The 27,615-nt window shown below is 38.7% G+C and overlaps 1 protein-coding gene across 4 annotated transcripts in view; it reads left to right on the forward strand.

Moving 5' to 3' along the window:
• SMYD3 (SET and MYND domain containing 3) overlaps positions 1 to 27,615 on the forward strand; it is a 379,752-nt gene that overhangs the window by 128,958 nt on the left and 223,179 nt on the right. Inside the window, exon 1 of one of the 4 annotated variants that reach the window (XM_077175750.1) lies at positions 27,194 to 27,216. The exons of the other annotated variants lie outside the window; for them this stretch is intronic. The gene's annotated coding sequence lies outside the window, so the exon portion shown is untranslated. Of the gene's footprint in view, positions 1 to 27,193; positions 27,217 to 27,615 lie in introns of those variants that run through there. 4 annotated transcript variants of the gene reach the window in all.

Raw genomic sequence — 27,615 nt, forward strand, 5'->3', positions numbered from 1 at the left:
GCTGACTGGCTATTAAATGAACATGGCTTTAAATGTAGACAGGCATTTAAAGCCTTGTGCCATATAAATTAGAATTTTAGCTTACAGGATCACATTTTCATGGAATATTTTTCATATAGAACACAAGTAGCCTAAACCCTCCCCTTTTAGACAGTGTAAGAAGTATTATGTTCCTAGATATGAAAAGAAATGCTGTTCTTTTAATATATGCACTTTAGCTTTCCAGTGTCTTTATGCAACTGCTCTTTTATTCATTATTGCCGGTGAGTATGACTTCTTTTTTTTGGTGCTAACTGGCCTGAAGAAGGAATTTGCATTGGTGGGAACTTCAGACAGTAAGTTAATGTTAATGGTTAATGTTGAGATACCTGTGTCTCTGATCTGTCTGCACTTACATGAAACTTAGCTAATGGCAATGAAGTCCCTGATCAGTGAATGAGGGACTTTGACATTAGAAAAGAACTTTTGTCAGGAAAGATGGAAAATGAAGTGGATTTTATCTCCTTTATAAATGTTGTAGTGTCGTTAATTCAAAACTTTCATGTGATGGATGAGCCTGCATAAAGCTATATGGGAAAAACTTGTCAAAGCTCACTGTAAAGTCTCATAAACTCTCCATATGAAAAAATGCTCCAATGGTAGCTTTTTCAGACCAAAGAGTTTAGAATTGTCTCTTATCTGTGTCTAAGACCACTGACAATCAGCACAGATATAGAACACAGGTCTAAAATTTTCTCTTTGATTTTACAGATGCTGGGATTTGGCAGAAAATTTTTTTCCAGTCAAATCTCAGCACAGTAGGTTAAAGGCTTCTTGCCATCAATGGAGGTGAAATAGGGGCAGCAAAATGTTGGTAAGCAAGCAGTTCCCCACCGTGTCTTTCAGGTTTTGTTGTCCTGTGATTATTTTAGATGTTTCAGGCTGCATGGAAGTAATAACAGTACTGAAATATATCTGAATTAAATGAGAATTTTCTTCTTATTTGAGTTTTTTTTTCTGTGGATTTTAATTTTCTTCTCTTTTTTTGTATTTTCTTTTATTAATATTCATTTTTCTTCAGTGCTAGTAGTGTAACAACTCCTGGAATTAGAGACTGTGAAGCCTCAGAAGATTTCTGAGGCTTGGATAACACCAAAATGTCCAGTAGACCAGAGATGCTTATAAAAAATTTTCTATAAAATATTATCATAGCTTATCCTTCCCTCTCCAGTGGGCTGTCCAGCAGGCTTTCATGGCTTCATCCTATCAGTCACTGAAATTATGTGGTAAAATAATTTTGCTGTTGTGTTGGAGAATCCCAAGAAGGAAGGACTGAAGTTACTTCCACACTTGCCTTGTGCATCTGTACCATAGAAGCAGATGATAATTTTTTAATATAGGTCCTTGTCTTGAGAGAGAGAGAGGGGAAACAGTTGCTATGGGCCTGGTGTTTTGGGTTTTCTACAGGGGTAGACAAACCTATGTGAGATGGGAAAAGCTCCTGGTCGAGACATGGAGGGTTTGGTGAATAACAGAAGCTGAAGCAGGAGAGGAGAGGGAGAAAACACTTAACATTGAGCTCATGTTTACAAAACTGAAATATTTCCAAAACCTACTGGAAAATGGAGATAAAATAACATGTAAAATTTAACTTAAGTAAAATCTTTTTTTTCTTCTGCACCGAATTAATTTTGACTTCTAGTCAGTTTTTGGATTATTAGTGGCATGACAGTATTAGTAGTTAGTGACATCCTTGGTTCAATTGCAATACTAAATCAAGCGACTGTGGTATCTTGGCCATTCTGGGCTATCAGTGAAAATCTACTGTCAGTGGTGGTATGAATGAATATGGGGAACACATGTGAGTGAATGAAGTAAATATGTTTTACAAGAGATGTTGCTGTGAAATAAAATATTTTGATTTAAGAAAAAACACTCCAGGTGTTATTTTAAATTAGTTAATACTTGCAAAAACACAGTTCCTTCAAAGAAATGTTGTCATTGAAAATTGTTTTAATCATAATTTTTTTGGTCAGCTGTAGTAGCAGTTTTCTTTTAAAGGAGTGCTGTAGGGGCAATCTATATATGTATTTAAATATAGTGAGTCTCTCTGATAGAAATGTGAAAGTCAACAAGATAGGATAGGTTGACATAAGAAAAACAGCACTGATGAATGTGCTAATAATATGCGTTATGCCATTAATGATAACTTGTCCCTTACAGTGCAGGAAAACAAAGGGGAGGTCATCAGAGTGAAAAGAATGAACAAAAATATATTTATAAATATGGAGCTCTCCTCTCTCCCTCCTCCTACAGGCATCCTACATCTGAAATCCTTTCTCTTGTTAGGAAACTAATTATACAGAGGTTGCCAACCCAGTTCTCTTTCAAGTATTAAAACAGCATCTTTCTCAGTCCAGGTAGTAATTAGCAGTCACCTAGTTGCAAGGCCAGCACAATCATGTAGGTTTTCTGCTCAGAGAGCATTGATTTGAATGAGAGCAATAGAAGAGTTCATATTAATTCCTGATGAAATTTTTTTAGTTCATCATGTGCCTGATTTCCCCTGTAGTGCACTGCTTTTTCTCGTGCTCCCTGTCTCTATGCTAACCACTGCTTATTTTGTTATCTGCTGTGTAAAGGCATTCCCTGAGCACATGGTTCTGTGAGATGTGCAGTCTCCCTTTGGCTGATGGATTATACCATCACTACCTCCAGTCAGATCTGGGGACTGTTTTGGGTGAAGTAGCCATGAGCTAGAGGAACAGTCTGTCCTCCCTCTATTAAGAATTGAGCATGCATGTGGTATTCCATGTAATGGTAAATAGATAAGCTGCTTTAGTAAACCAGTTCTGGCCAAATCACCACAGTCTAGAAGGCTGCTTCTTGTTTTAATGCTTGTGGAAAACCACAAGTTAATTAACTCCACTCCTCTTGAAAATAGAAAATCTCGGCAGCAGCTACTGACTGTATCTTTAATTATTGCATGCTTTGGAATCAGAACTGTATGTGGTTTATGAAGTCAGCTCTGTTTCAACAGCATAATTAATTTACTGAAATGAAATTTTAAAATTCAGCACTGGAAGTGTATTGTTGGCCTTGCTAATCATAAACGACTAACATGTACTGGTGTGTTCCCTTCACTCTCTCAATCCTTATTTACTCATGGACTGTAATTGGTTAGTGGGAGTGGGATACTCCTGCCAAGAGGGATTGCTTTCAAGGCCTCATCATGTGTTCAACACACAATTTCATGCACCTGAAATCAGTGTCAGGATTTCCTCAAAATTCTATAACAGACATTCTACAAACATGACAATTCTCTAAATTTGTAGAAAAGAAATGGAGAAAAGGAAAGAGAATCATGTATGAAAAAACCTCTAATGGAAAAAAATATAAAATCAGTGAAATACTCAAATAATAGGAGGGTTTGTTCTTCTTGTTTGCCTGAACTCTCTCTCCCTTTAATTCTAATGATATATATTGCATGGTGATGGCACTTGCTAGCATTATCTACTAAAGTACTGAACAGAGTCCTGGTAAAATGAGCACTCTCCTAGAAATTTGTGGTTCTGCACCCAGCCTTTTCTGAGTCTCCTTATGAAACATCACATGTTCCATTGTTCACTGTTGACAGAAATCTGTACTATGCTTAAGAAAGTAGATGTCATTGAAGAAGTGCTTGCAACAGTTTCTGAATTTTCTTTTCCGACAAGACTGGCTCATGTATTTAGTTTTTAACTTCTTTAATTATTTATAGATTTGGAACCAAATATTTATGTCTCTCTGTAAATGATCTCTTCAGGATATCAAAGATTTCTCCCTGTATACCTTGAAGCATGGGCTGCTTCGTGGCAATGCTGTCTGTTGAAAGTCTGCTTTAGGTGGCTGTCTTTTTAAATCCTTATTATCACTGTTTTGTTTCACCCTGTTGAAAACAAGAACTCATAATTCTCAATGTACATTTTTCAGAGCCTCTGGTGGTTTGTTTCAGAGTTTTGGAAAATTGATAAAAATTTTGGAGGGCATTTAGGAGGAGATAAAGGAAGGCAGCAGGTGTTTTAGGTGAGTGCCAGACTTGGCTGAGTGCTGTATGACTTTGTATACTTAGATAAACTCTCTTCTGTGTACTGTTATGTGTATGTTATTGTTCATGGTGAATGTAGAAGTAAGTTTGGTGATTTCTTTTGATCTCAGTTGTGCCCTGGGCTATTCTGTAAGTGGGACAACAGCAGCAGAAGCAGTGTCAGGATGCAGAATCAGTGTATGCCAGAAGCAGGAGACAGCCACAATGCAGGGACAGTTTTCCAGAAGCTTATTTGAGGGACTCTATATTTCTTGTCCTAGTTTCAGTGGGTAAATAGCAGATAGTTAAAACAGGATTTATTAGTCACTGGCCATTCTGCTGTCAGGCTAGAAGACATGGAAAGTGACTCACTTCCCACTTTTCTAGGTAATGTTTCTTTTTCTACAGTGGTGCTTAAATTTTATTCATTTTTATAGATAAATACATGAAGCTTAAAGGATGGTTACCCCACTTCTCCCTTGAGTAGTTGTGCTTTTTTAAAATATGCAAATAAATGAAACAGTGTTATTCTATTAGTTGATTTTGTTCTCTCTAGTTATTATTTGAGATTTAAAATGTGCAGTTTTGGATGTTTGTATATACAGAAGTAGATGCTTGTAGTGATTGAAAGCTTTTTTAATGTTGTGGAAAATTTTTATTTAAACTTTGCTACCCCATAACAATTGGTATAGTTTACATTCAGATTTGTCTTCTGTTTTTTGTTGTTCTCTGTGGTTGTGTGGGCTTTGGAGATCAGCTTCCTGCCACTACAGTTGTTGGCAGGTATTCAAGCCTTAAAATAATTGCCCATCTGTGTAACTCTCAGTGAAAAATTAACCATTCAGAAAGAGTAGCTGTGACATAATTTGAAGTCTGATTTGACAACATGTAAGATAACAGAGGAAAGTGAGAGGTAACATAATATACAGTCTATCAAGTAAGATTGTTCATGCACCTCTGAATTAATGGTTCACAGAAATGGCAACTTCAAGAATAAAGAGTCAAAAAAAAATCCAAGTAGAATTTAAAGAAAACTCTGAACATGAAAGAAGATGTAATCAAATATTTCCTATCAGAAACAACTGTACAGAGAGGCATACAAAATTTGTGTGTATTGGGGTGGTGGGTGGGGAAGAGCTGCAGGGGAAAAGAAAAAGTAGTATTTGAGAGAAATAGCAAGAACACTTTTTCTCTCCCTATCTGTGGGTAGCCAAAGTTTTCTGAGAATCAGCTTTCTGATAAACTGCTGTTTAATGTTCAATGATTAAAGGAGGATAATACCAGGAAATGTCTTTCTCTGAACCCTCAACTCTCGTAACTCATTACTTTGATGAACATCAAAATGCTGATATGGATTTCTTCTGCAGCTGTGTTGTCTGAATGTTACCTGAATGTTTAGTCCATTCAGGGTTGAACTGAAAATAGAAGTCACCTCTGGTAGGGTGGTCAGTGCTGCATGTGGCATCCTCCTGGGCCTGAAGAGTATCGACTGGGTAGGAATTTCTTTCTCTTCAGATACCAAATCTCCTTACAATTAACAATTCCACCCCACACCTGTATTAAAAACTAATGTTTATTCAGGGTCGGAGGCTGGGCCTACCAATGGAGAAACTGGGATGGTTAAAGATAGAGAAGCAGGGCTAGATGTGATTGGTTGTATGTCCCTGAATCAAGCACGGCAGGGATGTATGGTTTGGTCTTTGAAGCCCCAACTCTAAGTCCTGCCTCCAGGTTATGAAGTACTTTTAGGCATTTAAAATATCTTTGGCTGCACAGGAAACTCCAGTTATGTCAAAATTGAATACTCTTGTTTCCTCTGTGTTTGAAAAGGATATCTTCCCAATTGGCTCTGCTGTTTTCATGGTTTAGCCCCAGCCAGCAGCCAAGCCTGAGGCGTGCACTCACTCACTCCCCACCACCGGGATCAAGGAGAGAATTGGAAAAGAAAAAGTGAGAAAACTCATGGGTTAAGATGATAAAAAAGTTTAATAGGGAAAGCAGAAACTGTGCACAAAAGCAAAGCAAAATAAGGAATACATTCATTGCTTCCCATGGGCAGGCAGGTATTCAGTGACTTGGGAGGACAACCTTCTTCCTCCAGCTTTATATAGTGAGTATGTGTGGTATGGAATATCCCTTGGGTCAGCTGTGTCATCTCCCCAGTTCTTGTGCACCTCCAGCCCATTTACTGGTGGGGTGGGTTGAGAAGCAGAAAAGTCCTTAGCTCTGTGTAAACAGTGCTCAGTATTGACTAAAACATCCCTGTTCTTTCAACCCTGTCTTCAGCTCACATCCAAAACAAAGCCCCTTACCAGTTACTCTGGAAAAAATTAATTCTATCCCATCCAAAACCAGCTCAGCTATGCATCTCCAGAGTGGCAGGTGGGACTTGAGCTGCTGGGGAAAAGCCATGTCTTTAGCCATCTGAGATGACTAAATAACCACAGCCTAACTGCTTGTCCTTCTCATTTCTTGGTCTTGACAGGAAATTCATTTGAAACATGAGCAATATTTTTCTGTCCATTTAGAAAATAACCCAAGATAATTTGGAATGGTATCTTGGGAAAGGCATCTTCTGCTCAGTTAAATTGTCTCTGCAATGAACTTTCATGTAGTACTAAAGGTTTGGATTCAGTCATGTTCCAGAAATGCTTAGATGTGAAATGTCTGTAATTTGTAAATGACGTGTTATTTTATATATGTGTTTGATGTAGTCTGACATATGAGTCACATCTAAGAGCATATGTTCACAAACTGTCAGAGAAAAAGTATTTCTTTGCCAGGCCAGTGGCTGATCTTCAGATCTGCCAATTCATGTATACCCTGTTTCCTCTCGTGCTTTGCTTAAATGCTCTAGTGCACTTGGGTCTCTGAAGGGTTGTTTGTGTATATAGCAATGTGTGCATACATGTGTGTATAAATAGGCATATACGTACATATGGATCTTATATGTACAGGAGTATAAATGCATTTATGGATGCTAGCTCCAATATGCACCCTTCATGGGTTGAACCATTGCTGGTAAAATCTGTCATCCAGAAAACATAAAATGCATGAGGAAAATAAAAAATCCCAAAGAACTACACTTGTGAACTAAAAAGTAAATGTATCCATTTACTGATTTATAGATTTGCATATTTTTGTTAAACACCAAATTTGTGAATTTTGAAACAGTTTTTAATTATTTTCATCAGTACATTTTGTGAAGATTAACCTGTTGCATTAAGTAAAGAGAGTAAGTTGTTGAAAAGAGTAAATGATGGAGAAATACATGAATAGTTTTACAGATTAGTCACCAGAGCTCCAGTAAGGCAGAAGGAAAAAACACAGCTCCACTTCAAATTATGGTTGCTTTACAGGTGCTTTGATCAGTGTGTCAGTTCCAATGACAGTTTAAATAGCTTCACTGTGTGCAGGATTTTGTAGGAGTAGCACATAGTAAATATGTGTATTAATTATATATATGTATAATTAAATATAATTAATTATATATTAAAATATATATAATTATATACCTTATTTTCTCATTTTCCATGTTCAGGAAGTGACGTTGTGGACAGCAGAGATTACAGTGGAACAGTAATGATTAGTTACTGGTTCACGTTTGTTAAGTTGTAGGTTCCTAAATTATTTTTTTCTTTAATACATTGTGCATGCTGAACTATTTGAGACTTTGCACAAGGTGGAGTGTAAAGGCCAAACAAACTTTTATGTCTTATGCATGAGATGTTCTGTCATTAACCAGAAATGACGTTTGACTGAGCAACTTGCATGTGCCCTGTGTGGCTGGAATATGCATCCACACAGTGATTATAACCAAATAAGAGGCTTAGCTTGATATCAAATTTGCTTGCACTCACTTAGCAGAATTTCTTTGAGAGAGTTTATGGCTGGGTTTCATTACTTATCTTTGGGAGCAAGAGTGATGCTCATCAGAAATTGTGTTTTGTTTCAACATCTACACAAACCACAAAAAATGGGCTCCTTTTGGAGGTCTGCAAAGGTGCCACTGCAATACTGTAATTAACTGCTGTGTTAATTGTGTGAGCTTGGTCCACTGCTATTTGAGGTACATTGAATGTATGTGCACAGCAAACAATAAATTTTTGAGCTTCTGGAATATGCAAATATTTCAGCAAACTGAGCCACATTCCAGTTTAACAGAAGATGTTAAATTAATGAGAGCTGTAATGTCTCACCACCAAAAATTACACATGAGCTTCCTTCCCCTTGAAAAAAAATCAGTGAGAAATCTTCATTTGAGAACAAAGGGAGAATAATGTCAGTCCGTGGTTGTTGGCTTATATAATGCCACTGACAAGCCCTAAGGCTGAATAAAACCCATTTTTAAGATTGGGTTATGATCTGAGCAAAGTAACATACTAATTTAGCTGTAAACCCGTTTCTTTTCTTGATAAACTTAATATAGAATAATAGAATTAAGGTTGGGTGAGCCCAGATTAAGTGAGGAAAATGTTCTGTTTCGTCTCTAAAATAGTCCACATCAGCCTGTTTCTCTCTGCCTCATGACCTTCAGGTGGAGACTGTTGCAGGTGATGTCTCTAAGGATAAATTTCTGTTTCAGGAAGGTTAAGTTGATGCCTCCATTCCTAATAGGTCATTAACCCAGTTGGTGTCAGGTTCCTCATGTGACTGCAGGTAAACACCAACCATCTCTGGCATCGTTGTTGCCTCCTCTTCAGTCCCCAGCCACCAGCACAGCAGATGGTTTGGGCAGTGTGTGCTGTGAAAGCCAAATGGATCTGCCAACATTTCCCATCTCTGCAGCAGGAGAGGCGGCTCCCGGGGCTGGCACTCAGCACCGATATCCAACAAGTCCAGGGTCACCTCCTGGCCCCAGGCTCGAGGCCAACAAATTGCTCCTACCACACAGCAGAAATGCTGCTGTCTTTCTAGGGTTTGTGCAGCTCTCCTATCACCTAGAAGCCAACACAGATAAATTTTTACTTTTCATTGTCCTTCATGGACATGTCAAGTCATAGTTTAATTATTAAAGCTATCAGGTACAGTGAATATGAACTGTGTGAAAGGAATTGGATAAAAAAAAATTAAAAAGTCAACTTGTAAAGAGCTAAAATATTATAATGAAAGAATAAAAAGAATACCATAGGAGAATCTCAGTAGCATAATTCCTACATATAATATTCCATGATAGCAAAATAAAATAACGCCATACAGAAAAGATTTGGGAGACTTCACAGGGAGTAGGAATAGAGACTGTGGAAGTATTTAGATGAATTTTCAGAGGAAATTGCAAGAGAAACTGTTGAGAGAGTAAACTAATTTTGTGAAATTATAATCCAATACACCATCTGGGAATGTGCACAGTTCCAGCTGAGCAAGGCGTCTTAGTGGTTTGGTGTGATAAATGCTAACTCATTGTAAAATCCCATTTTCCTGATGCTGTTAATTTATTTCTTCTGTTGAGAGGGAAAAATAGACATAAATATGCATAGCTTTATGTCTGAAAAAATAAAGTAGTAAGAGTAGAGAATAAATGAAAATATTTTCAGTACCTTGAATTGCTGAAAATTCATCATTTGTCACAGAAGCTAATTAGTGTCTTAACTACATTGCACTACATGAACTACTTTGATTTAAATGTTGGACACAAAATGCATATTTTAATTTATGCATTTTAAAAGAGGCTGATGAAATTTGCTGTGATATGGGATGTCTATAAAATATTCTTTGCAAAATCTCAATTCTCAATATATTTCTAGTCCAGCATGTATCAGAGGGGCTGAATCAAGTCTTAAAAAAAAAGATTAGGTTTAAATTAACAGTAAGTGAGAAATAAGAGGTTTGCAGATCCTGACTTTTGGATGCACTTCAACCCCAAGTAAGTTACCATTGCCAAGGCAATTTCTTTTTCTCATGGGTTAGCAAAATGGGAAAAGCTCTGACTTTTTGGATAACAAAAGCTTTAGCAATCAAATGTGACTGTTAGTGTTTACTAATAGTTATGCAGCATGCAATTTTTTTTCGTTATTACATTGTGCACATAATTTCAAGTTGCATTGTTTATAATAAAAAATACTTATTGATGGTGCTTTGCGTGGGGAGTCTCTTCTGTCATTTTAAACTTGGTTTGTTATGTCAGCAAGTAATTTTGGGGAAGAACAGCTGCTGCTTTGCCCCCTCATGCATACCTGAAGCCATCTTAGAACTCAGCTTGATGCTTGGTCCGTCCCTTGCCAAGAGCTTGTGGGGACTGGGAGTTCTCCCAGTCAGCCCCTGCTGTCCCAGGGCTGTGAGCACTTTGCAGCACATGGGGACCTTTGGAATCATCTTCTCTGTAAAAAACATCCTGGTTGTACACTACTTCCTTTTAGCAGATGCTTATACTCATCAATGATATTGTAAGCAAAACTCTGAACAAAATGGATCCCATCTCAGCTCTGCCTGCTCTTCCTATTCCAATGTCTCTCACCCATTCCTTCCTGGATGTTTGTCCCACTCTTCCCAGGCTCTGAGCTCTGGTGTCCTTCCTGCCTGAGAAGGGCTAGAGGGGTGCCTGATCCTTGGCTCCTGAGCTCACAAAGGTGCAGGCAGTCCTTCTTGCCCCCAGTGCTCTTTGGGGGAAGAGGGAAGGGAGATGGGAGTGTAAACTGTGGCCTGCAGGAGATCGTGGATGCAAATATGGAGCAAGATGCAGAATGGGAAGCTGACTGGCTAAAGGTTGGTAAGTGTAGCAAGCTAGGATTGTAATTGAAAGGTTTTTAATTACCAGCTCTGAAGCACAGTGGTTGAATGTGTGAGTGAATTCCTTTATCTCTTGGTATAAATGAGAATATGGAGGAGTAAGGAAAAAAACCTAACCCTAAGTTTTGAAGAATCATATGGGCAGTTAGGTTTGAATACCTGAAAAATGGCATTCCTCTTTTGTTTGATCTGGATTTTCCTTCTATTGCAACAGGTCCTACTTATCTTTGAAGCTGGTCTTGGGAGGAAAGATATGGCCTATTTTGATTTTTATTTTCAAGAGTAAAAAATTAATAAAAAAATAACGAAGTTATACCTATTCTTCTCTTTTTTCTTTGCTTCACTCTTAGGTAGCTCTGTAATGGTCAAATGAGATTAGTTATAAATTTCAGTTATTATTTTTTTATATTTCATCCTTGGCTGCCTAAGATCTTTGTGAGCAAAGACTGCAAGGTGGTAGATAATGCACAAATTAAAAATTAAGCACCAACAAAAAAACCCTCACCCCTTATTCCTTGAAGTCAAGCAGTCCAGCCCCATGTCTCACTCACATCAAACAAGCTCTTAGGATATTAATATTGTTAATAACAGTTTTTGAATTGCCTGCTAATATGTGGAGATGTATAAACACCAGGAGAGATGAAGGTGACAAATAATAAATAATGTGCCATCAGAAAATAGTTAATTACAGTACAAAATTGAGATAGCGAGCCTTGTGTGCAGGGAGGGGTGTGGATCAGTAGTACCAGCTATAATTCATGAAAGGTCAAGCCATATATGAAGGAAAAGCTTTCATTTGTAAACATTGTCAAGCCCAGGGGGAAGCAATTACTGATGAGAAACAAGTTTATTCATGTCAATCTCATAGTGAGGGTTTTTTTGTTTGTTTTTAAATAAGGGCTGCTGCTGATTTTTTTTCCCCAGAAACCAACAAAAAGAACATGTAATATAATGTAGATTGAAGAGGAAATTGACCTGTCAGCTTCAGGACAAATTAATACTCATTAAACAGACATAGGTCTGTGAATGTGTTTCTTGCAAAGGGAAGGCTGGGTTTGGTCTCTGATGCAGCAGTCAGTACAAGCTGCAAGGTGCTATCAAGTGGTAGCAGAGCAGTAAAAGCCTTCAGAAGCTGTGCTGTCACCGAGGCACCCTCCTTAGTGTGACTTTGTCTCATTTTCTTTTGCTGTGCACGTGTAGCAGTTTGCCCCTGGCCTATCCCGGTCTCACATTTGGGTCTCTCTGACCATGCCAGTGGCTGACTCTTTCGGGGGAATAGAGCCCAGCACCTGCCTGTCCTCACCCACCTGCTCCTAGAGGGAAAGCTGGGCGCCTGGTCACTCCTTCTTTGTGCCCCTGAGGGACTTCATGTCCCAGTCCTGCCTCAGGGAAGGAGATAGACTCTGGTAGGGCTGGCTACAGAGACAAGTTAATATTTGCTGGCTTTTCTGGGGGGAAAACTGTCGCCACATTTCTCTTCACAGAGAAAGGCAAGGCACAACTGCCCAAGAAATGTCTGAGATTCATATTCTCTGAACCTCAGAGAAAGGAGAAACTATTCTTATGTCATTTGCTGTGCCTGTGTTTGGTCACAAGTGGAATGCATTGTGGAAGATTGTTTACCTGAAGAGAGTTGGTATTTGGAGTCTGGTGTGAGTGTTTTGACTCACTGACCAATGGAATCCAGGTGTGTGTGGGGACTGTTGGCTGACAGTCATGAGATGCTGTGCAGGAGTTGAGTTGAGTGTTTGGCAGGTTCAGTTTAGATGTAATGTAATATAATTTAATATAGTATAAAAAAGTAATTAATTAGCCTTCTGATAATATGGAGTCCTCCTCACCATTCCTCCTGGACATTGGGCAAAAATATCACCAATAGAAAACTACTTGTAGAATTCTGTTTCGTTTGGCATCGGAAAGTGTTTCTGATAGTCTTTTATATGAGCTCAAAGAACGAAAAGCACCTTTTAAAGATAATAATGCTAGCTTGTGTCTTTGCCATAATTAATTTATTAGTTTTTATCTCAGTAAAAGACTCTCCACCAGTTCTGTGGTTTTATGAAACTTGTGTTTATGTATGTATGTTTTTGTAAAAAGATCTACATAAATAAGATAAATTTAGCTGTTCTGTGCAGAATTTTCTTTATAATTTTTAACAACCTTCTAGAAGGCAGTAGGTTCAACTAGTTCTCCTTTACAGGAAGGATCAGTTTCAATTTGAACAGCTGATAGCTGAAGGTGTGGATCCAATAAGAAAAATTAACAGGGCATTGTTACTAGGACCATGAAGAAGTAGCCAAACGATTTAGTGTGCAACCAGCTGTTTAAAGCCACTTTGTTACCTTGTGACTTCAAGAGGCTAATGACATCCTTGTTAAAAAAATAATAAAATGAAATAAAAAAAAATAGCTCCAAGGTAAATCACAAAGCAGTATTTTAGAGGAATTGAATAGGAGCTGTTGTAAAGATGGAAAATTATGGGCATGTGGCTCTTAATTTATGTGAATTTAAAGGCCATATGGCGATTGCCAACACAGCAGTTGTAAAGAGAAGATATGCTTCAGAAATCAGTGTAATTCCCTGATGGTCTCTGCAAGTGTATATAAGGGAAGTCTTTCATTAAAGGCTCTGAAAGATATTAAATTCCCATGAAATAAGAGAATGATCCATTGATTGACAGATAAAACTGAAAAGATGTATTGGTTAGCTCAGCTGGAGAAGAGAGGCCATCAGTGAAGTGCAGTATGGGTGCAAGCAGCACAACATACTCACATGTGGTACAGGAAAGAGCTTGCACACTGTGGTGATTAATGTTTGATCCAATTCAGTGTAGAGAAATCTTAAATGATGCACAAGAGAGGGCAACACATCAAAACCTCACAAGTAGAAACAGAAATTATTGCAGAAGAAATTGGAAAGCAGAGCAGGGAATACAAGCACCAGTTTGTGAATCAGTGGGGCTCTCACATTTGGACCCTTCTTCCCTCTCCATTCATAACAGTGTGTTAGATCTGAATTAGGTATGTAGAAGAAGGAGTGAGATTATGGAGCTGTTTACATTCTAGACAGTCCTGACCTTAGGACTCTCTAGGCTGTATAAATCAAGTGTGAAGAAATCTCTTTTTAAGCTGAGTTAGGTCAGCTTTACTGAAGTTACTTTTCCTGGATTGAAAATACAATGTGTCGTTACACAAACAAACAAGCCCCTATCTCTAAAGAGTTTAGGTATGATTTCAAAGTGAATTTTCAAGAGAGTTATGCAATTATTAAGCAATCTTGCATCAGACTTCTGGATCTTTAGCTGCTCTTCTGACAGAATATGCTGCAGTTCTTCTGCTGAGGGAACCATGCAGATACAGTGCATCTTTTAAGATTATGAAAACTGATACAAGCACAGATGGTGCTAAATTGTGGTCACTAGATGCATGGCTCAAGCCTCCAGTAGTTTCTGGAAGTATCAAAAGTCCACCTTGCATCCTACCATTTTGTGTGAATTCCTGGCCTTGGATGAAATGCTGTTTACATTAAAGTTCACCCTTTAATCAGAGACAAGCACAGCAGAAAAATTGAGGAGCTGTTTTTGCTAGAGTTGCTTTTGATGTTGGATGGGATGGAGCATAAGGCACTGATATGAGGGAGAAGAAATGGGGAGAAAGAAAATCTTCTAAGCAAACCACTTTCAAGTTCCTCACCTTTATTATAGTTATGGACAAAAATAAAATCTTGCTCATTTTGTTGTTTCCTGGCTTTGCCTGGACTCTTATTGGAGATTGCTGCTTGAGGACAAGTATGTTCTCTCTGTTGCTGCTTCATGCTTGGTTTTGTTCCATCAGGATGTTTGCACAACAACCTGCTCCACTGACTGCTGTCCAGGTAAATGCTTAGGTCTAGCAAATAGCAAAGCCATTTCCCCTTTAACAATTAATTCATGGAAGGTTGTGGGTAGACAGATGTAGGAATTTAAATAATTTTATACCATTTAAATACACATGGACAGTATGTGTGGTGAGGGAGATGGAGAGCAAAGGGCAGCTGCATCAGAGGGAGGACATTTTGAGGGCTGGCTGTAGAGCAGGACATTGGCAGGCTCACATGTGGACCTGGTGAAGGTATACCTTGACATAGTGGAAGAAAGGAGGTAAACGGGCACATCTGGGTTCTACCAGCCTCTTTGATCCTTCCTGCTAGCAAAGATATCTACTGTGTGATGAGGAGAGTATGAGACCTTTAATGTTCACCACTAAGTCCCAGTTTTTTTGCTTCAGTGTCTTCAGTAAAAACCTTTTAATTAAAATTCTACTCCTATTTCAGCATGGTTGGAAATGAAACTTGCTAAAACCTGATGAATAGGCTCTACCAGCTTTCTTTGCTCTATGTTTGATTGATTTGGTTCCTTGCTTGCATAGCCTGTTTAATATCTCAGATACTAATTTCTTTTCTTTTCTGTGTGTTGACATGCACACTGCAGCACATCTTCTGGTATTCAGCTATTACACATATGATAAATGAACACTGTAATGTCAGGTATACTGAAAATCAATGCTGTTAATATGCAAACAAATAGCAGACCTGTAACCTCTCCAAAGGCAAAGCATCAGGAATCAGGAATACAGGAATCAAAACCTTCATGATTTGGTGCTACCTTGTGAAATTTGCACTCAGAATGATAATTCAGGCTAATGGCTTCATGCTCCCATGGGGCAGCTGAAATAGATTCTGAAATGGCAGAAGAAAAGGGTATAGTAAATAAATGCAATGAGCTGTCAAAGAATATTTCTACATCAAACAAGTCTCTGAACCTTTTTGTGCTACATAATCTGACCTTTTCTAGCTGCTCTGTTTTTTGCCTGAATCAGATCATGAAATGAAACACATTAGCTACAAAATAAAAATAATAACAATAATAATAAACCATTTATATAGCCACTAAAAGTGTTAGAATATTGTAGAGAAAATTCTGTTAATTTACAGTAGATTGGTGAGGGTAAAGCAGCCTTTGATTGCAGTTGCTAGGCAACCCTTCTGTGAGCAGATGTAGGTACCATTCCTGTTTGTTTAACACCAGCCGTACTGGAGGCTGGCCGCAAAATATGTTACAGCAGCAGCAGCAGGGAATGGCAAAGGAGAACAATTTTAGCACTGTGGAGCTGAAGTATCTTTCTCTTGCATCTTTCATGCATGAGTAATACAAATGAGAGTGCATGGAGAAAGCTTGACAGATTGGACAAAACAGCATGTTTTCACCTGTTGATCACAAAATGATTTGTTAAAAAAAAAGCCCTTATTCCCATTCTGCACGTGTGGAAATGGGACACAGAAATGTTAGACTTCCCTATGAAAAGCTGCTGTAACTGCACATTAGACAGCAACAGGGCTAAAAGAAGACCCTAGGTCTTCGCAGTCCCACTCTCAGTGGTCTGTGTAGAATTCTCATGATGTATTTGTCCTCAGAGTAATACACTCCAGCCAGCTATGTAGGATGATTTTGTGGTATTTCTTTTACAGGAAGCATCATTAGTATTCAGGGCATTGTAGCAGTGCTTAGAAAGACAATAACCAGAGTGTTTCAAGAAATGTGATCTATGCTTCTGTATAAACACTGGTGTAACATATGCTTCTGTCATTTACACTTAACTCCCAGAATATGCTTACTTATGTTATTTACTTTTACAATTCAAAATTAAGTATATTTTATTCCAGACAAAGAGTGAGAGAGCAGTCTGTTTGGATGTCAATTGAAAATTCATGTTCAGGGTGTTAAAGTGTGGTGATTTCCTTCCAGAAGACCTCAGACTTAGAAGGCCAAATGTGTGCAAAAACACTTGTTTCAGAAGATCTTTGCCATTGGGAGTGGTGAAAATAAGACTCTTGCTACTCTGTTGTGTGCCATATGTTTTGATGGCTTTTGGCATGGCCATGTGAATGAGGCAAAGAAAAGATGGAAAGGGCTCATCATCCCATCTGATTTTTAAACTATAAGTAATTGAACTGTAATTTAGAGAAGATGAGGTTAAATTACTGCAGTTGATACTGAGTAAAAGGTATTATCTGTGATAGTGTTCAGTTTGCCTTTTTAGTTTCCCAGGTTGTGAGCAGGCTTTTTGTTTTTAAAACCTGGATATTGAAAGGAGGATCTGCCTTTTCTTTTGTGGAAAGAGAGTTTGAAGACAGGAGGATTCCTTCAGCTTAAAAGAAATAATGATCTCTTCAGAAGAAACAAATCTGGGTGAGATGGTTTGGGCTTATGGTCTGTACCACGTCGTGTATGCGCCTTTGGCTGCTTGTAGGAAAGCTGGGGTGTCCCTGGAGTGACACAGGCAGGGCACCCTTGGTTATTCTGAAAAGTGCCTGTTTCCTCAGCCTGGGAGGGAATGGGGCACTGAGTGCTGGGGGAGAACTGGAGGCAGGAAGAAGTCCCCAAAGAGTTTTAGCCAGTTTAGTTTAGAACAGGTATTCCAGCTCTATCTTCTAGTTAATCAGTGCATGGCAACCTTTCTTCCCACCTTTGCTGTCATTTCAGTAATTATATGGAATGTAGCTGAGGGTCCCTGAGGTGATAAATGTTTTCAGTACCATGCAGATAAGCTGTATGGTGGGAGCTCTGGGGCTGTGGACAGCCCCATAAACAGGTCTGGGCTGCTGCATGGTGAAAGAATGGGGGACTTCTTAGCACTGAAGTCCAGTAGACAGACAAAACATACAGTCCCAGAATTATTATTTGAGTTTCATGATGTTTATTATAATGCTAGCAGTTTTGTTTGTCTGTTTGCTTATTTTTTGAAAAAGGTAAACTAAACAAAATGGGTTTTCTCTGGAATTCAGATATTTTGAAGTAGAAATTTTGTGTTGTGATAGGTATTTTTAACACTTATCCAGCTCCAGAGGAAAGGATTTGACCTTTTGAATAAGTTTACACAATAACGCCATTTATATGCTCAGAAGTTAAATGCATGTTCTAAGAAGGAATGAGGTTTTTATACAGCTGCAGCTCTGACAAAAAAAATGTAATTTTATAAGGACTCACATAAGGGTGAAAGAATGCTGATTATTAGCCTGCCCATCAAGTCATAATTATGCTTTCCTCAGAACTAATAGTGCAGATGTTTTATAAACAGAAATACACAAATATTTATGAAACAGGACTTGCAATATATTTGTATTCACAGCAATCTTGACCTCACTGTTTAACCCTTACAAGTATTCTGTAGTTTGTGAAAAATAATACCTTTTTTTGTTTTTTACCAGTTAATCAGTTCATCAAGTGGGGTTTAAGTGTTGTACTAATCACAAACAATGCTAGTGAAGATGAATTATATTCCTTTTGCATGTGGTGAATTTTCTTTTTCCTCCCCAGAAAAAAGATAAGAGAGAGCCTCTGAGGTTGGAGAAATTAATGTGTATTTTAAAAAAAGTAATAAAAAATACACATTTGTATTTATGAGCAATCTTTTCTTTAAATTGTCTTTGAATATATTTCAGTCATGAAGTTTATGAGAATAATTCCATTATTTCTGAGAGGTCCTTTTAAAGCTCAGTTTCTCTCATCCCAACCATTAAAACCTCATGAAATGAACAGGTGTAGTGCCATCAAGAAAACCATCAGCTGTGCAGTACACTTTGATATAGTTTTGGTATGGTGTAAAAGAAATGTTTGTACTTCAGTTGCTTGGTATGAATGGCAGTAACTCTTCAGTTTCATGGAGCAGTGCAATGCTTGGTCCCAGGCTGTATAGTCTCCCTTCCTCTATTCATGTACTTTAATAATAATGAGTATTACACATGTGGGTAAGGATTAGGCTATTTTGAAACAACTTTCAGTGATTTCTTAGATGAATCCTTATGTAGTGCTGCAAGTGTGTTGAAAGGTACAGATGACTTCAACCATGACAAAAGGAAAGGAATTCTGCAGAAATAGACCATTTTCAGTACTTTATTCCAGTTGGGAATTAGATATTATATTAAAAAGACAAAAGCTAATCTTTCCTAGTCTGTAAAAGTCATTACTACTTGACAACTGTTGGAGGACTTGTATGAAATACATTGGAGGTCTCAATTCAGTTTTTAGAGCATAGATGTCTTTAAAGTACCACAAATATCCTAGAAATGATGGTATTTTAGCTTTTTTCTTGTGTTTTGAGCAGATGATCTACTTGTTATGGATGTGGAGATGGAAGCTGAATAATTTTGCTAAACCAGGCCTGTCTTTTGTCCAACAAGCAGCACACCTTATATTCTGGGATTTGGAAGAGAAGTGAAGAAGTGCTGAGGCAGCAATTGCAATAATCCAGTTTAATACAGAGCAGAGGGTATGTGGCTGTGGTTTAGGAATAAAAGAAGGTGATACATAAGTTTTGGACATTAGCTGCTCTGCTAATGTACTATTTTTTGTGACAGGAGTGGGTACATATATCTCTGTCCCTGAAATTATTAATTTTTTGCTTCACTGAATGAAAGTTGTTGAAATCATTACTTTTGTTACTGTCAGCTTACTTTCATTAGCCTTATTCATAACGCACAATCTCCTCAGTCTGCGATATTTTATTTTTAAAAGATCTGTGGACAATTTCAAATTGCTTTCATTCATTTCTTGTTTTCCTGGCTCCTGAATTTGTGACTGTAAAGCATCTCCTATAGAACTTCCTTCTGGTTTTAATGTTTCACTGATTCTGATCCATGGCCCTCCTTTTTGTTGGTTCTCATGTGAATCAGTGTATGAAAACACACTAGGCAGATGCAGCAGTCCATCTAGTCCTGTGTTTCAACTTTCTATTTATTTCCAGTACCAGGCAATTTGTGTCTTCGCCCTTAGTCTTCAATGGGGGTTCCTTCTCCTGGAGCTGTGACTCATTTTCTTTTCACTGTGCTGCAGTTTCAGGAGATTCTGAAAAACAGACAGTAATACTTGAATTTCATACACATCCTACTGAATGCTGAAAACAGAGGAGGACAGGAACACATCCATGCAGGACATGGTGAAAAATCAGAGTCCTTGATACAGTCAAAAGGCTGGGGATGTAACATGGACAATTGGTGCAGTTGACATTGTTCAAAAGATAGAAGGGAAACACAGATTAAAGTGAACAAAATTTTAAAAATCCTTGTTAGGAAAGAAATACTCTTAGTTGACCTAAATCCTTGTCAGATATTTTGAATATAATTTAATCATTTTAAAATTGGATAGATAGATGGATAAATATATCTAATGGATAGCTAGATATACCTAATAGATAATATTAAGTATACTCGACTGCAGCTAAGTTTCAGCACCCAAACTGTCTCATCCTGTGAGGTTACCAGAATAATTTCCTGTATTTTGTGGTTAAAACTAATTTTAATTTCTCTTCTTTGTACCAACATAAAACTCTGTTTCTTTCTTGTTTCTATAGCTTTAGTCTGCAAACCAGTCAACGTCAGGTGAGAGAATGATGCTTTTCATACAGTGTGGTCTTGAACACACAGTGTTTATTCAGATGTGTGAAACAGTCAGCTAATCCTGACTCCAGCCTTTCTTCCTCTAGTGGCAACATTTTAGGAACTATTTTCTAGTGACAGCATTTTAGAAAGCCCCTGGACTCATGGAATACAAGTGGTTGTGGTCATGGTCAAAAATGGCTGATGCTTTTTCTCATTCTTGCCTCTCTGAGAGTCAGAAAGGAAATATATTTTTTTTAAACAGTTTTCTGTTTTGCTTACATTTAAAAAATGTACTAAATATAAAACTATCTTGATTTGCCACCTGTTATCTACTGTTTGTCAGAAGAAATGACAAATACACTCATCTAATAAATGCTGAAGTAAGGATCCAGTGCAGCCAGGACCTAAATTGCTTTTGTGTACTACAGTGGATAAAAATCTAGGAAAGGAATTGAGTATTGATTTTCCTAATCTGTTTTGGTTTTGTATCAACAGACTATGCATACACATGCAGTACCCATACCAGAAAAAGCTTCTTCTTAGGTATGAACTTTATGATGTACTTACAAATATATGCATGAAATATGAAAGATCTCACTTCTCTCATTTGCAAATATTTTGCATTGAGTCTGCAATTATTTTGATATAGAAAACTCTAAAGCATTCCCTTAAAGTCATTACCACTCTTCTTGCCATCACCAGGCTATAAAATTGTATCTTAGATTTTGCTAAATCACTTACTTAAGTAATAGTCTTTTGGTTTAAAGGTTGAATATCAACTCCTGCTTTTATTTGTGTTTGATTTGCTTTCTTCATGCAGAGTCTGGAGTGGTATATGCATCTGCAAATGATTTGGGTTTGCTAATGCAGAGATTTATAGGTATCTTTTTTTTTTCCTTCAACAAAATACCAGAAATTATTGAAAAATTTCTGTTTACCTGCACTTGGAAGCATTTTCTAAATATCTGTGTAGAAACCAACCTGAAAGCATGTGTTCTGGTCAGCAGTTAATATGTTTCTATATTCCCATAGTATATAGACTTGCTATAACCCAAGCTATAGTCACGAATAACTGTGCCTTTTGGGGAAATTCATTTAGAAACCCCTTATTTTGATTTTTTTATTACAATGGGACCCGTCAGCTCCAGTCATGTTAGATGCTTTGCTGTGCTTAACTCCTGATGGTGGCAACTTAAGCTGTAAATAATTTCAAAACCGCTTCTGCTTGATCTGGAACTTAATGAAAGCTGATGGAAAGTCTGCAAGATGAAAATGGTGCATTGAGAACAGTAGGTCAGCAGGTCTTTGCAGAGATAGGCTGGCAGTGAGAGCGTGTGGGGAAAGTTAAATACAGAGACACTCCAGGGACTGCTCTGCCTGAAATCTTCTAAAGATCCCAAGCTAAGAACAAGCTTCAAGTTCGAGGAACTTTGGATTTGCCTTTAAGTTTTGCAACACAAGCTTATCTTTAATTTTTTATATCACTTCATTGTTCTAAGCACATGAGATAAAGCGAGATGCTTGCAGCTGGGTATGATTAGCATATATTTATGCTGCTAATTTAACATTATGCAAATTGTATTCTCTCCTGGTTAGCTCACTGAGCACTGTATGGGAGGTGTCTCTCATCAGAGTGTGAGTCCTCCTTCTGTAATTGTTTCATACTTTTTCACTTGCAGAAATTAAACTTGCTCTGTCTTGTCACACTTTTTACCATGTTTCTTTGAATATTGTAATTACATGGAAAGAAAGTTTCTAAATGAGAAACACAAGTCCAACTGGTGATTATTTGAAGAAGAAAATAAATTCTGTGAAGGTTTCAGATTTGTTGCCTCCCTGTAAAGGCTCAGAGACTTTGATTTTTGGGCCAGTCAGACTTGCAAGAACTTTTTTTGTTTACAGTGAGCTGAAGATGGTGGGGGGGCTTATTTTGATCTCATATATGTATAAATCAAGAAAACTTTGAAGTTTGTCTGGGGTTAAAACCAGTGTGACTGATGGGGTCCAAACTCCTGATGTTCCTGTAAGAGATGTGTGAGGAGCATATGCTTGTGCTGCTGGACCTGTGACCTGAGTGGCCATGGCTGGTGCCAGAACCACCTCCTGCAGAGTGCTGCATCCCCCTTGCCTTTTCCTTTTCAGCGTGTGATTATGTACACATCCACTTACCAAATGTCTAAAAGGAGCTGAAGCAGCTGCTGAAGCACTGCTGACATTCTCCTTTCCTTCTATCCTAAGTGGACAAACAGTGACTTTAGTGGAGTGGCTTGTTATGAATTAATGGGTTGATGAGAGCTCCCATTCAGCCCTGCTCACAACTCAACCAGCACAATGCACAAAATCACAGGTTTCTGAGATGGATTACACAGCTCTGCACTCATAGAAGGTCTGAGGGTCTAAGGGATGGCAGTGCTTTGCAGGGGTAAAAAAAGGCACTTCACAGTTGTTAGAACAAAACAAAATCACAATCCCTTCCATTTAATAGAAAAAAGCCTGGGAGAAAATGGCCCCATGCTGAGCCCAGCTGTGATTATGGTGGGGGGATGTGTGGGAGGGCAGGCACTGTTTTTCTGCCAAGACCTTGACTGTGGGAGTTGCTCCATCTTCCCAGCTTTTGTTGGTCAGAAATGAAGAGCTGCAGGGGATTTTGTGAAGTCTGCACGGCTGTGTTGCGGGGGCTTTCTCAGCTAGAAATGTTTTTGTTGGGAGTGGTTTTACTTCAGTTAATGTAATTGAGCTGACATGTTACTGCTGTTTTGTCAACAGGTGGTGCCCAGACATAGGCTATCCATGGTTTCTTGGTAGGGAGAGCTGGCTTTTGTCCTTCGGTGACAGCATGGTGATAGTGGTTCACTTTGTGTGATCAGCTGGTGGGGAGAGGAGGGCCACAACCATAAGGAATACTGGAGTGTGGCCTTTGGTTTTGACTTATGTCCTCATGGTGAAAGGTGGCTGTAATTAACTATGCAGTGTGAGTGTCTTCACCTGTGGCAGGGATTTTAATGTGTAACTGTAAACACCAGGAGCATCAGTGCTCTCAGGAGGAGTTTAGGAGCTGTATCTCAGTTGCTGCCATTGCTTTTAAGGTACTGTAGGTTTGCCTGGTTGTAACATTTTTCTTTTTTGACCAGATTTCATTGGATGAGACCAGTTTCCTTGACCTGAATGCATTGTTCCTATGTTTTCTATGCTAATGAAATTTATTGAATATAGTGTCAACAGTGGCATTTTTGTCTCTGTGTGTGAGGCAAACACCTGTGAAGTCGGTGAGACTTCGCATGTCCTGTGAGCAAAAGTGATGTGGTGGGGAGGCAACAATTGTGAGCAGAGCCCACTGTTTAGTGAGGCACTCTGGAACCTTGGGAGATGAAAGGAAGTACATAAATGTAGAATATTGTAATTAGTGAGCAGGATCATTGCCAAAAACATCTTATTGTTCTCGTTTGCAGGAATGTATGCTGCTCTCTTAATTTAAAAAGTAATTCAGATAGCTTAATGAAGGCTTATTGGCTCACTGAGGGAGAACCTGAGCTAAGGGGGATGTTAGAAGTACCCTTGTTCATTCCTAAAAAAAGATCAAACATGGGGGAAGCATTGTCTTGTAATGGCCAGGTGGCCTAACAAGGTTTTTTTCCTATATTTACTGAGCCCACTTTGCTAAATATCTCTTTGTGGTGTGGTGTGCCCTCATGCAAAGATCCCCCAACTAACTTGAAATGCTCAAATATTGTTAACATCAGGGTTTCTATGAGACATTTATGTTTTTATCTTTGCAAAGCATAAAACCAGGTTCTGTGAAGGTAGCCAACAATTCAAAATGGAATTCAAGTTCAACCCTTGCAGTGAAGCAGGAGTGAGCTGAGCATGCTAAAGTGAACCTGAAGTAGGAAAGTGTCCTGAGATGTGCATGAGAAATGTAGACTGAAATAACTTCTCACAAATCTTGGATTAATTTAATTCTTAGTTTTGGCTTATTTTGTAATTTTGTAGTGGTTTTTGATCTGTTAATGCTGATGAACCTTTGTTGTTTCTAACTTTTACTTTGTTTTACTTTTAGAAGCTCAGATATTAGTAAAAATATATGTGCTTGGGGCAAGAACAAAATCAAGAGCCTTGTGTTGGTGCAGGAGTATTTCTAAATTTCCTATTTTTCTATATCATCATCTGCAACATGGGTTTGGCTGGAAAAACTGGCCCAAGGACTCCATCTGCTCCTTTTTGTCCAGTAAGAAATGCTTACGGGTGACAAAGCACCTTATCTTATCAATCCTTATTCAGGAGCTACAGTTCTTTGACTTTAAAGGTGGCACATAAGTAAGGTGAGGTAGGTATCCTCTTCTCCTACCACTCCAGCACTCATAGTTCATTAGAGGAGCGTTTTTGCAAATTGTTTTGTACTTTCAGCTTATATAATCACCTGTAGCCAAATTCTGGTCATAATTAATGTGCTATACAGATATTTGGCCATAGACCTGGGAAGGATAATGAGGCTGTGGAGGCAGCACTTTTACAGGTTGCATTATTTTTCTGTCTTTAGTACAAAGTGGGCAAGGTAGAATGTGTAGAATTCTTCTTGTGTTTAAAGCATCTAAGTCTAATTTCCTAGTTTTAGCTTCTCTTTTGTAGAGGTTACACCAAAAGAGAACTCAGGAGGGAAAAAAGAGAATAAAATGGCATGCATCTTTCTTTCAGTGTTGTCTGAACTACAGCAAGGTCAGCAGGCCAGAACAGCTGGTATGACTGTACCTTGCCTGGCATTATTAAATGTTTTGCATACTGTTCATGTACCATCTGTTTAGTTGTCCAGTGGTACAAGGACCAAAATGAAAAATAAAGACATTTGCACCGACATGGTGTAGAATAGACTGCTGGAAATTCAGAGCAGTTCCTAGTTGCCTGCTTTGAGTAAGATCCTATGTTTATTCTGGTAAATGACTTGCTTGGATGGTTACTGCCAACCTTTTGGAAGATTGCATGCCCAGGGTTTTTAGGTGCTGAATGTTCAGCACATGTATATACAACATGTTGTATATCTGGCACTGGCTTGCATGAGGGCCAGATTTTCAAAGGGCCTTGGATTTCACACAAGTGTTACACTAAGGCTGCATTCCCAAAAAACTGAGTATCAACAAGAACTCATATTTTGAAAAACCTGACTGCTTGGAAAAAATTATTTTGTTGCCTGAAATAAAATGAAACAAGAATTTGCTTCCTGGCAGTGTTTGCAGAGGATGGGAAAATTCTGGCCAGGGAGTAGTGACAGATAACTGGGTTTCTCTTGGTTGCTCCTTTAAAGTGTGAGCCCTCAGAGAAAGCCTAGACCTTTTCAGGAGCAACAACCTCCCAAAGTGAACTCTTATACGTAGACTGAAAGGAATCTGGCACATATGGAAAAAAAAAGAAGGTAAACTCCATGTTTTTAAGGGTATGCATATTCTTTGTATTGTTTAGTCAAATGCAGAGATTGTCCAGGGAGCTGTGGATGCCCTGGACACATTCATGGTCAGGTGGGATGAGGCTTACCCCAAATGCTGTATGTGTGGAATGGCAGCACCTTTTCATTCACATGCTCTTAGGGTGTGTTACCCTGCACACCAATTGTACAAGGACAAGCCAGGGTAGAACACTCTGGATCACCCAGCTCCTAATGAGCTATTGGTCCTCTTTTCCCACACACAAACTGGTGTTTGATTGGCCTTTGCACTGATAATTTCCACAAGAGAAAAGGCAGCAGAGCCTTTATGTCACACACAGGTTCTGCAGTACCTCTCCTGAACAGGTTGAGAGCAGCCCCTGTGAGAAGGAGCTGGGGGTGCTGGTGGGTGAGAGGCTGCACATGACCCAGCCATGTGCACTCACAGCCCAGAGAGCCAAACGTGTCCTCGGCTGCATCCAAAGCAGCGTGGGCAGCAGGGAGGGAGGGGATTCTGCCCCTCTGCTCTGCTCTGGTGAGAGCCCGCCTGGAACCCTGCATCCAGCTCTGGGGTGCCACAGAAAGGACATGGAACTGTTGGAGCAAGACCAGAGGAGGCCATAAAGATGATTAGAGGAATGAAGTATTTCTGTGCAGAAAGGCAAAGGGAACTAGGATTGTTCAGCCTGGGGAAGAGCGGCCTTGGGAAGATTTCATTGCAGCCTTCCAGTACCTAAAGGGAGACAGGGACTTTTTCTACGGGCATGTAGTGACAGGACAAGGGAAAGTAGCTTTGCTCTGGCAGAGAGTAGATTTAGATTAGATACTAGGAAGAAATTCTCTGCTGGGAGGATGGTGAGGCATTGGAACAGGTTTCCCAGAGAAGCTGTAAATGTCCATCCCTGGGAGTGTTCAAGACCAGTTGGATGGGGCTTTGAGCAATGTGTCTAGTGGGAGATGTCCCTGCCCGTGTCAGGGTGCTTGAAATTAGATGATCTTTAAAGTCCCTTCCAACACAAACTATTGTAGGTTTCTGTGATTTAAGATAATATATGGTAATATTTCTGGAATTGGTAAAAACAATTCCTTTTGGATAATGGCAATTTCATGAAATCTAGCCACAAAAATTATAATATATTTAAAATGGTTTTCTATTTGTATGGACCAGTCAAGGGTAACTTTTTAATGACTTTTAATAAAGGTAAGTGCATGCTGGAGTTACTATAAAAATCCCAATTTGCTAATGAAACTGATAAACTTTGATAATTTATGCCAATATTTTATTTTTCTATTTTATACTGAGATTAGCACTTGCAGACAGAGAGTTAAAGTTCATAATTGACGAGTGCCAGAGGCACTGGTGGGCTGTGTTTACAAGCCTTTTAATGGGTCTGGTAGGTGATGCCACATGAATATTCATTTTAATGACATATATTGGTAGGCAAAAAATTGCAGCTTGCATTATATAGCTGTCTCTTAAAAATTAAATGAACATATGGTAAATGATAGGCATTTTAAAGAAGCTCCAAATAGATTCATTACAGTTAGCTGGCAGTGATGGAATTGAAGAGTAATAAGGAGGAAAGAAAAGCTTTCCTTCTGTGTGCAGTCTGAAACCGTGAGTACATTGGTATCACATGTATGGGATAAGTGGGAAGGGACGGCTCATACCATCTGAAATTGCTGACAAATGTTAAAATCAGTCCTGTATCTTGTGCAAAGGCTTTAATCATGTTGCTGACTACATCTCTTCTTTGAAAGGGGACACGTCTTGCCTTTGAGGACATTTACCTGGCTAGAAAAGGCTTGTTTCCAATTGTTATGCAGAACTGCGTGCCATCCCATTGCCGCAGACTGCGAGCTCCTGATAAGAGCTAATTGACTGGCAATTCCTTATTTGCATCGCATTTTTGATTCCTGGAAATCAATGAGCAACCTGAAAGTCATGACATTGTAGAGGTCAGTGTGTGTGCACACATGCCAGCAACCACAGAATTTGATTAGCTGAAATGGTGAC

This window comes from Agelaius phoeniceus, chromosome 3 (genome assembly GCF_051311805.1).
Source record: "Agelaius phoeniceus isolate bAgePho1 chromosome 3, bAgePho1.hap1, whole genome shotgun sequence".
In the NCBI taxonomy this organism is placed as follows: Eukaryota; Metazoa; Chordata; class Aves; order Passeriformes; family Icteridae; genus Agelaius; species Agelaius phoeniceus.